Here is a 15,000-nt window from a genome sequence, read left to right as displayed (position 1 = left end):
TGGAATTTGATTGCCGGGAGCTCAGTCAGTCGGTAAGCGCAAGTTGCTTTGCAATTGAAATTGAATTAATTTGGTTCTGTGAAGTAGACATAATCGAAATGATTCATCCTTTTTATCTCAATATCTATCGACGTCAATATCTGTAGCGGCCATATAATACAATTCAAACAACACTTCGGATTGGTTTGGCGATATATTTCAACCCAATAACAGTTTCTACTTCTACTATGCATAATGCACCGGACTCACGGCAATCAATAGAACCATTTCCCTAACTCGGAACCATTACCATCACCCGTCTGGTCATCTGAATCATTAACAACGTAACGGATATTACCCCTACGTCCGTGCTTATACCGATTCGCCCACTCATGCTACGCACACATCCGTCATTTCTCATATACGAACGGCTTTACTATCAATCCTAATCGCATTGCCTTCCATTAGGATAATATCCCAGGGCATCGGCATTTATCCCTACTATTCCTTGCGACGCTCGGGTGGATATCGAAGTTCGTGCTCATTAAAGTTGCGTCGTCATTATCAAGGATGCAATTCCGAGGAAAAAAGAAAAATCCTATACATGAATCTTCATTAAAAAAAAAATATTCTCGGTGTCTTTCCATCCTAAGAGAGCCAGATGAGGCGGTCTCTTGAATTAAGAGTTTCGTAATTAAATCGACTGAAGTGAATAAATTAAAAGCTATGGAAGTAAAATAATGATCAGATATATATGTGTGTATGTGTGTATGTATGGATGTATGGATGTATGTGTGAGTTTGAGTGAGTGTGTGTGTGTGCGTTCATATATATATATATATATATACACATATCGCATATACACACACACACAAATATACATACATATACATACATGTACGTACAACAAATTACACATGCCGGACGTGTGGGCTCCCTTCATGGGCATAGCCCGGGCGAGGCTCAGTTTCGCACGTCGGACTTATCCTTATCCTTATCGTTAACATAGCGAGCGGCACCGCATTCCCAAAACCAAGTCACGTCTGCCATACAGGTTGACCTATTCATGCGAATACGCAGTAGATAAATACATTTTAAATGCAGGTCGCCAAAGGAAGTAACGCGGCCCATGATTTATTTCCCTATTAAGATATAAATTTTCAACTGCCACGTCGTTCAGGTGCACAACGGGAACCTCACAAAGGCCAGCGACGAGCGAGTGCGGCTGCAAAGCCAGCCTGAGGTCTGCCTCCGATTCCGCCAGACTCCCCCTGAAGCCTCTACTCCCGTTCTCTCAGTAACAGCAATAAGCAACAACTACATATAGCCTTGACAATAATTACGAGTAAATGTGTATGTGACTGAGGAGCCAGGTCAGTGGCATGCACCACTGTGTACTCAAAACACGATCTAAAAATGACAACACTACCCTCACAGAGCCTCGCGCAAACTACCACAATCAAACAAACAAACACCAAATTCCCCAGACAGCACTAAGCAGAACCAAAGCCTCAAAGCAGAGCCGCCCCCACCAGGTCTTGGGTCTCTCGCGACGCTTGTCTGCCGTCCAACCTGAGACACAGTTCAAGTACTCGGGGCATCCGGCTGACACCGCCTTGTTGGCCCGCTCTCCCCCTTGTTCGTTCTACTCTCTTTCTCTCCTTTCTGATAAGAACTTCATTATCGAATTTCTATGGGAGAAAAACGTCTTCAAACAGGCACAATGATCTAGTTCAGGTCCACTTCAAGGCGAGGAAGTAAATACAAATAAATGTCTCGTTGTAAAAGAATCCACTCATCTTCCCCCTACGTCTGCTGGGCCCGTAATTGATCAAGCACACATCCGCGCTAACTTTAATCCCCATGAATACGATCCCCGTCCAAAATTAAGACGATGCAGCATAGAGGCGGCCGGCTGAAACGGCGCGCCCCCCGAACACGCGGGCAGGTGAGCCGAAGTGCCCAGATTCCCGGAAGCGTCGGAGGGGCGTGACGCGAGCCGAGGCCGGGGGCACTTGGCTCCGCTCCCCGGTCCACTCACCCGCTGCTTCTGTCGCCCCCTTAACAACTGCTTGCCATCTCAACACTATTAATGAAGATAAGTTCCAGTAGGGATTCCTGAGTCAATCCTGCTCTGAATGATCTGTTTCTAAAATAATTCCTCGCAGGCTTAAAATCTGGAACTCGAACGATCAGGATAATCGAAAGCCGCGAAAGCATCCAACTGCATTTGAATGCTTTATCAAAAAATTCCCAACTGGGAAATTATCCCCTCATAAAAAATGTCGGCATATGAATTAAACCCTTCACCACGTGCCTTTGCATCATAATCACAGCCCCAACATCACTGCGTAAATAAGCTGCATCATTAAGAGTTAAGAGCATTATCACAGTCATGCAAACTCCCGTCCGCACGAATGCAGCGAACACGTCACGCCACTCTTCCTGCAGATTCAAGAAACAGCAAGACGAACCGCAGCAGGTCACGTGCGCGCGTCGCCTTAAGCACACAAAGTCGCATGCATCCAAATCATGCGTTAGGCAGCACCGGTAATTTGGGTCATTATCGCCCATGCAATCTCAACTTGTGCATCTTACGAGCAAATGATCGTGGACTTGAGAATTCCGCGAGTCCCCGGATGTGAGAGGATGGAGTGGAAGAGAATGCGGCGAATAAGGAAGAAAGAGGGGTGGGGGAGGGAGAAAGATAAGAAGGCATTAGAGGAGACAAGCGAAAGAGCATAAAGGAGAAAGACAGAATGGAGCATGGAGAGGAAGTTCAAAAAAGAGAAAGTGGGAGAGCGTAAAAGAGAGAAAAATAAACGGAAGGCAGAGCAAGGGTGACGCAATATACATTTGTGTGTGTACATGATGTGCAATATTCAAAACCTAATATTTATCTATGTATCTACCTATCCACATTCATCTAATCATATGCATCCACTTTTTATTTTTTCTCGAAAGGCCAAAGTCTGTTGGTAAACAAAAATAAAGAGATAAACATGCACAGTTGTAACGCTAAATATTTTTTTCGTTTCATATTTACGTTACTTTAACTGAAACGCTTCCAAAATTTTGCACGATATGCCACCAGCCGATGATACGCACATGCAGGTCATAATGAATAAATTATTTTAAACGTTGTTCCGTTTCATAATTAGATCGAATAAATAAATTCATATAATAATTCAGTTTTGTCAGTGTTTGTATCAACATTCAATGAAAAAAATCACCTGCGCAATCAGAATTCTAAATAACTAATATTTATAATTTGCCACTCGTTGCAGCCTCTAATTCTACATCTGTCTGTCCAATTTTTTATCATTTTGCCTGAGCCTATTTTTCTTTCCAAAAAACTGCGGGGTGTCATTCAAAAGCAAAAATTCGTCAAGTTTTTATTTCTGGGATAGTGATTGGAAAGTGCTTTTGGGAATTTCGTCCAAAGGCATTCAGATGCAAAATACAGATTGCCGACAAAATACTTAAGCTACGATCTGCCCTCAATGATTTCATCATTCTGAAAATAAATCCATTCAAAGAGAAATACAAAGAACTTGATTACATAAATAGACTGCATGCAATGAGCAAGTACGGTTCATACTCTCGCAGCTTCGCATACCGAATTCAATATTCTTCTCCGCCTCCCACTCCCTTCCGCAACCTCTCTCGCCCCCCCCCCCCTATCGTCAGCTTCACTCCATTGCCGAACTTCCAGAACTCCCAACAAACGCCTTAAGTCCTCCATGCCATACCACCAACACCACATTTTTTGCCAACTCTCTGCGTCCTTCACCGCTCTTTCCCCAACAGAAAGCATACACACACCTGGCTGTAGTATGAATATTACATCTCATAAACTTCGCATAACAACACACAGCATACCATACGTCTACCTTGCAATAACACACAGCATAAAAGCGAAACAGCCATGCACCCGAGAAGCCTCCTTACCCTCCGCCACGTCGCGAGCGATGCCCGAGGGAGGCGCGGGGGGGGGGGGGGGGGGGGCTCGGATGCGCGCCTGTGACGGACGTCCCCTGCCCTCGTCGTCGTGCAGGTGCTTCGTGATTTTTTCTTTTTTTTTTTCCAAGAAGGAATCGCAGAGAATTGGAACCGCGGCAGCGTGGCCATCAGGAGAGAGAAATGCAACGTTACTGTCAGGCGAAAGGAGGAAAAAAACAAATCCGCGTTGGGTGAAATTCCGGTATCATGTCGGAGTTTCGGATTCGCGGGTGCGGCAAAGTCAGTCTGAACGAAGGAAGCCGGGCGCGAGGTGGCTGCAGCTGATGCAAACGAGATTCTGACGCTCGAACACGCAATTCTTTTCTCGTGAAACTGATTCATGATTTTTTTCTTTTTTTTTTTTTAGAAGAGACAGAGGCACACACACACACACACACACACACACACACACACACACACACACACACACACACACACAGAGAGAGAGAGAGAGAGAGAGAGAGAGAGAGAGAGAGAGAGAGAGAGAGAGAGAGAGAGAGCGAGAGAGAGAGAGAGAGAGAGAATGGATGAGAGAGAGAGTTATAAGTGAATGAATGGGAGTGAGTGAGACAAATTAGTGGGAGTGCCAGTGAGAGAGCGGGACAGGGAGCCAGGGAGCCAATGAAGAGACAAATAAAGTGAGCGTGAGTTTTTGTGTGGGTATGCGTGTGAAAGTGTGTATTTATGTGTATATTCGCATTCATACTCGCGTGGCAACAAGCGAGTCAAATGAATTAGAAGTGAGACTCACATTAATATTATAGGATATCTCACAATCAGGAGGTTATTTTCCATATTGGTTTGGTCGACCTCACTAAATGTAGTAAACTTTTTTCTTCTGTAACGATACAGAGCTGTTCAGTTCCTATAGCATATATGTACAGATTTTTTTCTACTCTTGTAAAACATTGATTGATGATGTTCAAAACTCGAGTACGATCATTTCTGAAAAAAAAACTAACCTAAAACAAATAAAAAAAACGCTAAAACATGCTAGTTGCTAACATGAAATGAGTACTACATAGATTAAAATCTCCTGCTTAATTCTAACTGACACCATTTCCTTGATGGTGTATAGACTGACGCCGATAGAAAAATAATAACTTTAGAAGCGCAGCAAATTACCCCAAAGTAATTATTTCATAAATATATAGATCATACACCAGGAACACTGACTGCTTGGCGCAACTAGTCCTTCACCACAGGCCGTAATTATCATACATTTGTCTCACCACTTGCATGATTTAATTAATGTTGGCAGGGGGCCCGTTCACGCTCCCACAATGAGAACAGCTGTTCTAACTCTCCAACACTTGCCGGTGTTGCCAAGTTACCTGTACACTTCCCTGAAGCTATATATGATTTATTGTTTTCCCCGAAACTCCGCCCATGCTGTATGTTAGCTTTCCTTGTCCTCACTATCTTCTCCCTTTTCCTCGCTGAAAGGGTCGTGTTCCCCAAGCTGTGCCCTTCGTTCGCGCGTTGTTTCCTATGCTCCTTCGCCCTGTTCCCACTCTCCCCCTGCGTGTATGCTAGTTTGTGTATCTTGTCAAAACTTTCGGATTAGTTTACGCCTCCCCCCTCTCGCTGAAGCTGCAAGGTGTGTTTTCGAGGGACTTCCGTTGCCGAGCTGCTGCCTCTCCTCGCGCATCTCTATCTTTCCTTTGAATCTTTATCTTCATCTGCGCCGGAGACAAAACGGCCGTAATTATGTCGTCCTAGCGTTGGCGCATCTATCATTCTGAAGAAATCCTCGCTTTTTCTTTTATAACTTTCTCGGCAGCTTTCCTAAGCCGCTCTCAGCCTGTCATCATTTTTCGCAATACTTTTACCCTTCCCTCTTACTTCATTTACTCGAACATTTTCTCCTCGTCGTAACTCCCCCAAAACTCTCTCACCGCCCACCCTCATTCGCCAAACATTTCTCTTTTCAGTACGCACTATTTAAACACTTCTTCCATCATCTTCGAATCATAAATCTCGCGCGTTTCACTGCTTTCCAGCCGCTGCACTTTCTCCTTCATACTCATTTACCATCCTCCAAGGCCCGCCTACTACTTCAGTACAGAATTTTCCTTCTCCTCGACGTCTTAAAAGGTTTCCCTCAGCTTGTAACCTCACGCGGATTCCCCCACCCCCAGCCCCGCCCCCACCATCTCCCCTTCCGCCCGTCTTCCAAGGTGCTGCGTCTAAAGCATCCAATTCCTAGTCTTTCTCATCCAATTCTGGGCGACCTTCCAAAGGCGGCGGCTCCTCTCTTTGATCACTGCCTTCTAACTCCGTCTACGTTATTGGTTATGATGAAGCAGTTGGCGGCGCTGCATTCGATTTGCCGGGTCGGGGAGAAGCTACTTTGTTGCCTTGTAGTTTATAAACATCTACGGAATCTATATTTGCAAATAAAATCTGTCAGTGTGAAAAAACATAGAGAGAAAAACACATATGCGCGCGCGCGCGCACACACACACACACACACACACACACACACACACACACACACACACACACACACACACACACACACACACACACACACACACACACACACACACGCTCTTTCCTTCTGCCCCCATACCTTCCTCAGATCGCGAGGGCTGGTCCTTTTCCAGTAGCCTAACACCTTGGAAAGTCAAGGATCATTTGACCCTTTGATGTTACCTTTGCCTCAGTAGCTTTTCCATCGAAGTTTCTCAGTATGTTCAGTGTCAGCATGTTTCTGATTTTATTCTTGTTTCATATATCCTTTGATCTTTGTCAACTGGATATGCTGCACATACGACCAAGTAAAATAAATCCTTTAACGATAAAACTGTAACCAGTTGATTGAAGATACATCAATCAGCGTACTAGTTTTGCCCATGTTAGGCTTCCTTTAATCCACCTCCCCTTCCTTCTTTCCTTCTTTCTTTCTTTCCTTCCTTCCTTCCTTCCTTCTTTCTTTCCTTCCTCCCTGTCTCTCTCTCTCTTCCCCCGCCGTCTTTCTTTATTCAAAATCTCTATCCAAACAATCATCAATGTTACAAAACCAGAAGAGTTTCTAGTCCCACAGGCAGAGTCCTTGGGGAACCGACGAACCCACAAGGCATTCCAGGAATTAATTTCAACCCCACACGTCCCCCACATGAGAATCAATCCCCATACTTTCGTCGGGGAAGAAATCCTCGAACGCCCTTTTAAATTGCCTTTGCAGGGAAAAGAAAAGGGATCCCCGACGACCACTTGCCATCCGAACGGTAAAATCCCACAAATGTTGAACACGGATGCAGCTCCTGCAACACTGCCATGCACACTCCCTTCTTCCTCACAGATTCCCATTAACTCTCGCAAACGTAGTCTCATATGTTATAATCATTGGGTAATGGTTGGGTATCAAGTCGAAATACACCTAGCCGCTCTCTCTCATTCACACTCTCTCTCCTTTCTACTTCCTTCTCCCTCTCTCCATCTCTTCCTCTCTTCCTTCCTCTATCCGCCTCTTTCCCATTTGCATCATACTCTTTTTAATACCCTTAGTTCCTTTTTCAAACAGCAAATAAAGAAGACATATCACTTGATGATACACCGCGCTTTTGCGAAACTGTAAACGTCATTTCTGCAAGCAAACTGCGATTACTGTGCAATCGGCACAGCGCACTGACTACAAACCAAGTCACTCTTGCGTATCATAATTCTTTACTGAGTTAATCTTGCAAGACATGCGGGAATCCGGAGCTCTTCCTTCTCGTCCCCTAAACCGTCAATTGCATCGGGTACAATGTGACCTTTGATAGCGTCAATGGCAAAGGTTTCCTGAAATAATCCGCGGTCATAGAGTGGACTACCAGCCCCAGAGTCAGCACCAGAATTTCTGTAGAACGAAATCTGTGGATTCGCCTTCTTTTTCCTCTTTTTTTTCTTCTTCTTCCAATCCCAGTGTCCCCTCACCTCCCTCCACCCGTCCACTCAGAAAAAATCCTCCTGTAGACGTTTCCTCGGGCCCAATTGTAGGCCGGTTCAGCAGCCTTGGGGGAGGAGGTCATAATCTTTGCTGGGGATCTTCCCTTCGTGCAAGTGGTCCCCCGACGCCTTTTCCCGCGACCGCCCTCGCAGCCGGTTCGCTAGACTCCACTCGCTCCTCCCCTAGCATTCGTCGCCGAGGTCCTTCCCGTCTCTCCTATCTTCTGTTTACAATTCTCCCTTAATTCTCTTTCCCTATTTAGTCCTATCCTTCTAGCCCCTCGCACCTCCGCTTTCCTTCGATCTCGCCATACCTGCTTTCCGCCCAGCCCCCCACTCTCTCTCTCTCTCTCTCTCTCTCTCTCTCTCTCTCTCTCTCTCTCTCTCTCTCTCTCTCTCTCTCTCTCTCTCTTTTCTCTCTCTCTCTTTTCTCTCTCTCCTTTTCCACGGCCTTCTCCCCTCTCGATCTTTCCTCTTCCTATTTTCCTTTTCTGAGTCCTGGTAATCCTTCCTGCCCCCCCTGCCCCCCCCCCCCTATTCTCCCCAGGCCGGAAACAGAAGGGCATTTCCTCAACGGTCGTGTATTTTCCAGCCAATTTCTTGATCATATAAGAAAAGAGAGAGAGAGAAAAAAAGACTATTGTGGTTAGGGGGAGGCGTAATGGCCATAAAAATAATAAATCTAATTCCGGACTTTGGTCGAGTATTTTTGTGCTATACAAAACTTTTTCTGTTTCATATCGAAAATCTTTTCAAACCATTTTTTGTTTGTTTGTTTCTTTCCTCTTATGAGCCTCATAACTAAACATTAAGACCAGGAAATATGTACTGTTTACGAGCTACTGCACTGGTATCATCAGGATGGTTATCTTTCATAATTTACAACGCCTTATTCATACACGAATCAATAAAAAAATAAATCGCGGCAGATAGAGAGAGGCGGCAGGAGTCCACGCCCTTACGCCTCATGCCTTGTTCTCTCTTGTCACGTATCTCGCTGTCATGTCGAAAGCCCGTGTCTTTTTTTGTTGCTGTCTTTTGTGTGTGTGTGTGTTTTGTGTTGTGATGTGGTGTGGTGTGGGTATGGGTGCGGGTGCATACGTGTTCGTGTGCGTGTGTGCGCGTGTACTTATGTGTGTTCGCGTGTGTCTTGTGCTCTCGCATCCTCCCCGCAGCAACCCGTAACACCCATTAAAGCTACCGAAGTTGACCCTAGCCTAGGCTGATTCAACTGGATAGGCTTCCAGAAATACTAACAAATAAATCAATATCTCAGCAACTGTTATTTCCTCGTGCCACCTTAAAAATAACCAAAGCCCCATGCCGAGAGATCCTACCCGGCGCTCCCCAGCTGAAAGAAAACAACAAGAGACGCACAAAATGCCGAGTCCTCCTGTGCCGCTGCCTCCAACTTCCCGTAATGACCGGGAAGTCCGCTCGTTCGTCACGGCACAATTGCAAACTCGACGAAATACCAAATACGAAACATAATCGTTTCAATTACAGCCTGCTCGAGTTCCGAGAGAATCAATTCTGTACTCACACAAATTCGTATTCAGGCTGCTGTAACATGCGCTTCGTTAGAGGAACAAAGCGCGTGCATGCTCGTTGTTTTGTTTTCTCTCCTACAACGCATTTATGGAAAATACGCTCGTCTTCACCGAGGGAACACCTAAAAATATAACGAGGTAAAATGTTTTCTGTGCAGTAGAAGCGTTGCATATATCATCTATTCCTCTCCCTCTCCCTCTCTAATACATATACGCATAAATCCATACGTGTGTGTGTGTGTGTGTGTGTGTGTGTGTGTGTGTGTGTGTGTGTGTGTGTGTGTGTGTGTGTGTGTGTGTGTGTGTGTGTGTGTGTGTGTGTGTGTGTGTGTCAGACAGGACAGACCGAGAGAGAGAGAGAGAGAGAGAGAGAGAGAGAGAGAGAGAGAGAGAGAGAGAGATGAGAGAGAGGAGAGAGAGAGAGAGAGAGAGAGAGAAAGAGAGAGAGAAAAAGAAAGAGAGAGAGAGAGAAAAAAAAAAGAGAGAGAGTGAGGAGAGAGAGAGATGAGAGAGAGAGAGAGAGAGAGAGAGAGAGAGAGAGAGAGAGAGAGAGAGGGAGAGAGAGAGAGAGAGAGAGAGAGAGAGAGAGAGAGAGAGAGAGAGAGAAGAGAGAGAGAAAGAGAGAGAGAAGAGAGAGAGAGAGAGAGAGAGAGAGAGAGAGAGAGAGAGAGAGAGAGAGAGAGAGAGAGAGAGAGAGAGAGAGAGAGAGAGAGAGAGAGAGAAAATAGAAAAGAGAAAAGGAGAATGAGAAATAGAAATTAAGAAAGATTTTTCTTTAAGCCTTGGGTGTCAAACGAAGAAGAAAAGGTGGAAAGAGTAGAAAAAGTCTCACCTCGTCCCTGGCACTCTATCGGGACTGGCATGATTCCATGACGGGGGGCGTCCCCTTGACTGATGGCGACCCACCACCAACGCTGTTAGCCTTACACAGAGAGCCAACGGCACTTTGGGCGAGTACAAAAAACGCAAATGGTGTCTGTTCTCTGACATTTATCAATATTACGGACTTTCCTTTCCTCCCTCCGTCTGTTAATCCAGAGCTTTCGTTTTTTATCCACTTCGTAGTCTTATCTAATCTGCTGCCCATTTCATCTGAGATAACTTAATTCTCTCACCCATAATGCGTATTAGCCGAGATGACTGGAAAAAATGTTTTCTTTCTGTATCATGAACGGACTCATTCAGGACTCATCTTAACGACCTGATACTTTGAGTACTTTTGCCTTACTTCGTTCCAACTTGTATGAAATTATTATTTTCTATTTCTAACATTATCAATAATGTTGTTTTATTATCATCATTATTATCATTATCACCAGTTTTAATGACAACCATGTTTTGTAACTTGGACTGGCCTTGTGTGTGTCTTCCTAGGTTCTTTGTAAAGACCTCATTGTGACTACTGGTATATTGGTCATTTCCGCTTCCTGGCATTAACCCACGGCCCCACTCACTCCCAATTTTGCCATCAACAAAGTTAGGAACCGCCTGTGCCTCCTTCGACGCGAGACCCGGCCGACCCCCTTCAGCCGAGCGTGGGAAGGACAGCCCGCGGCGTGCCCCATGCCTGGCGTGACGTGGGCCATCGTCCGGCGCGTTTCCGAGAGCTCGTCGGCGGCTCCGAGGGCGTCAGAGCGGAACGGGATCAAGCCGATCAGCTGGTTCCCCGAAGCGCGATCCGACGAGGCGTCACTCGCCCTCCCACGCCAAGGCCCTCGCTCATCCGCTTTAATGACGCCGCTACCATTTCCACGTCGACGTTTCATCCCTCTCATCCGAGCTTCAGGTCGATAAAAAGTGATTAAAAGCGAATTCTCTCCGCACAACAATGGCCGCCGTCCATTCAGGGCCAATTAAAAGTTGGATGAATTAGCATGATCCTTTGGCTTCATTATGTCCCTTAATAGAGCCTGTGTCGCTGCAATTACCGTCCCACTACGGCTGCCGTTGCTTTGGGGCTCGCTATACATTTCAGCTTTACCAGATTTCAAAGCATTTTTGGCTAATGTCATCAAATATTAACAGAATATCAAATCTCGTTTTAGATCAAATCACAAAATATCATTTCAGTATTGGTCTATCCCTACACTAATTACACATAAAGGGAAAAGGCTGGTGTTGCAAAATGGTTTGTTTTATATAACGGTACGTTTCCTTATGTCGAGGAGTATAATAACGCTATTCCTGATCACCTGGAAAACAATGATAGAAAGAACAAAAAAAATTCTATGCAGGCATTTGAAATTCAATTAGGAGAACCAATACGAAAACACATATACAAACTTTATATGCATAACAGAAATGAGGTAAAGCGACCACATGCAGATCAACCAATCCATATCAATCAAACGAAATTCTAAAAAACTCATGCAAGAGAAGAACAGAATCTATTTCAAACGTTATCGTTACATCTGCGGATTCGTGTCGCACACATCGCCGCGGCAGCTGGGCGATTCCCCCGAACTGCCGCGGCCTGCTCGCAGAAATAACAAGCACAGCACTTCCTCAATGGTCATAATACGGCACAGTGTGTGGCCCGGCGAGAAGTGCTGCCCAGTACACTCGGCCCTAGCATCTCCTATCGATCGACCTCTAAGCGAGAAATGGGTTGAAATGGCTCTACTCGAGGGCCAGTGAGCAATGACCTCGTAAGGGTCTATCTTGCCAGCACCTCGTGGTAATATTTTGCATATGCTTACCTGGAGAGCAGCAGCCAAGGCGGAGTCCGTCTTTTTTTTCCAAAATGCAAACCAAATTACGCAAATTTTGTTCTTTCTCATAATAACCGCCCGTATAAAAGAGGGAAGGAGGGAGGGAGATAGAAAGAGAGAGACGGAGAGAGGATAGAGAGAAATATATAGCGAGATAAAGGGAGAGAGAGAGAGGAGGGGTGGAGGGGAGAGGAGAGTGAATGATTGAGGAGGGAGGGAGGGAGGGAGGGGAGGGAGAGGAGAGAGAGAGAGAGAGAGCAGGGAAGTTACAACAATAGTGCACCATTGTAAAACAAGGGAAACTCATATTTTCCAAAATATACAAGTGCAAATAAAATTGCATATGTAAAAAGGAGATATACAATTTTACGCAAATTGTAAATAGTTGTTATAATGGGTTTATATAACAAAATGAACCGGAAGTCCATAAAAATCCAATTGCAAATATTGCAGTTTATGTTTCCAGCATATCGAAGTAAATAAACAATGAAAATTGCAACAACAAGTGCATAAAAGTGCGCATGGAGAGGATGATCTTTATGAAATATGATCTATAATCAACTTACCAAATTTTCATTTTGTTTGTCCACATGCAAATCACAGTAAGAGAGTAAGCCGATGGTAAAACAGCGCCAACAACCAAAACATCAACTGCAGCAACAAAAACAACAATAACAATGAAAATTATAATAATGTATATGTGTGTGTGTGTGTGTGTGTGTGTGTGTGTGTGTGTGTGTGTGTGTGTGTGTGTGTGTGTGTGTGTGTGTGTGTGTGTGTGTGTGTGTATGTGTGTGTGTGTGTGTGTGTGTGTGTGTGTATGTATGTGTGTATGTATGTGTATATGTATGTGTATATGTATGTGTATGCGTATGCGTATGCGTATGCGTATGCGTATGTGTATGTGCACGTGTACGTATAAGTGTATGTGTAGGGCAGTGTGAGTACAATAGTAAGAATAAAAGTGTGGTGTAAGTATGAGCATGAGTTGAAGTCCTTGCATGCCTGTGTCAGTGTGTGCTGGCGGGCGCGAGCGAGAGGTTATAAAGACGCGCTCTGGGGGCGCGGATGGCCCCGCAGTGTAAATAAGAGTGCAATATCGGAGGCGGAAAGATCTCGCGCTCGCCTACGATGATGGATGCGGCCGCCGCGTCGCCGGCAAACTCCCACGAGCGACGCGCGATCGACCGCCCGGGGTGGCTGATATCTTCTATCTTTCGGGGAGGGGGAAGGGCTGTATCCTTATTCACCTGTGTATTAGTATACCCTTTGGGATAGGGTTTGCAAAGACCAACAAACACGACGATATGTAACTCGAAATGGCTGTGTGAGTCCTCAGTTCTGCAGACGAGAAGGCACCACTATTTTCCCTCATTCATGTCCAAAAACTTACTCTAAAAGCTAAGACGCCTAAATTAAGGAATATCCACCATTGCTTCCTCCTTTTCTTTCCTTTTCTTTGTGCCATTACGTTCTTTCTGACAGCCACAACAAAATCTCAAAATCTTGAAAATTTGAAAATTACTTGTGTCACATATCAAACACACAGTTTCTCTTCCTGGGGCACCGCTGCAGCAGAGCCAGATCTTATAGTTGATAAATTAAAGTTAAGAGCAAGGGAAACCAAGGCAGCAAAGGGGAAGAAAACCAGATACGGACAACGGAAGAAAGGAGAGACAAAAAAAAAAGAGAAAGAGGAGGAGCAGAGGGAGAACAGATATTGCGAGATATATAAGGCGTTTTATTCGGGAAAGTATGCGCGATAAATGGTCTTTTAATCGAAGAATAAATTTGACTGCAGTATAATGAGACTTTGGTAGAAGAGAAACTGCGAGAGGCAGGCTCACAAAAATGCATGTTTATTGTATGCATATTTAAATGCACAATACACAAATACGTGCGTATTGTGTATATGTATGTGTATATGTCTGTGTGTGTGAGCGTGTGTGTGCGAGTGCGAGTGCGAGTGCGAGTGCGAGTGTGTGAGTGCGAGAAAGAGAAAGAGAAAGAGAAAGAGAAAGAGAAAGAGAGAGAAGAGAGAGAGAGAGAGAGAGAGAGAGAGAGAGAGAGAGAGAGAGAGAGAGAGAGAGAGAGAGAGAGAGAGAGAGAGAGAGTGAGTGAGTGAGTGAGTGAGTGAGTGTGTGAGTGTGTGAGTGTGTGTGTGTGTGTGTGTGTGTGTGTGTGTGTGTGTGTGTGTGTGTGTGTGTGTGTGTGTGTGTGTGTGTGTGTGTGTGTGTGTGTGTACGCATGCATACAAGAAACACCCCCACCCTTGCCCTCCATCATAAATAGAAATTGCTCAATGATTGCCCTACAAGAACAGGTTTATCAGGACCCCTCTTCTTCCCTTCTCCCTTCCTTTCCACTTATTACTCATCCCTCCTCTTTAACTTCGCTCACTTTTCTTCCTCTATTTATTGCCTTCTATCTTCCTCCTGTTTGGAACCTCGCGCGATTTTTCGCTCTCCCTCCGCAATATATTGCTTCTCTTTACCTCATACACTTTTGCATTTTCCTCTCCTTCTTTTCTTCCTTCTTATTTGCTCCCTGCTTCGCTCTTTCATTTAGGCCTAATTTTTGTGCGTATGACTAAAAAAGACCGCACAGTGCATAGTGTACATAATCATACTGATGCCCCTCTGTTTGCACTGAAGGATCAGACCTGTTATGGAATACGTGCAAGTCAGCTGTGGGAGAGCACAGGGTCAGCGCGAAATCAGGGAGGATAATGTGCCGCTAAAACACATTTGGCACTCATCATATCATTCACACTTGGCACTCATCACATCTTTCACATTTGGCACTCATCACATCATTCACAC

At 45.0% G+C, this 15,000-nt stretch overlaps 1 protein-coding gene across 1 annotated transcript in view; it reads right to left on the bottom strand.

Moving 5' to 3' along the window:
* Positions 1–15,000, bottom strand: part of MCU (mitochondrial calcium uniporter) — a 478,923-nt gene that overhangs the window by 302,476 nt on the left and 161,447 nt on the right. The gene's annotated exons all lie outside the window — the stretch shown is intronic.

Source organism: Penaeus vannamei, chromosome 7 (genome assembly GCF_042767895.1).
Source record: "Penaeus vannamei isolate JL-2024 chromosome 7, ASM4276789v1, whole genome shotgun sequence".
NCBI lineage: Eukaryota > Metazoa > Arthropoda > Malacostraca > Decapoda > Penaeidae > Penaeus > Penaeus vannamei.
Note: the sequence above shows the minus strand (reverse complement) of the source record. Positions and strands in the feature narration are given on the sequence as shown.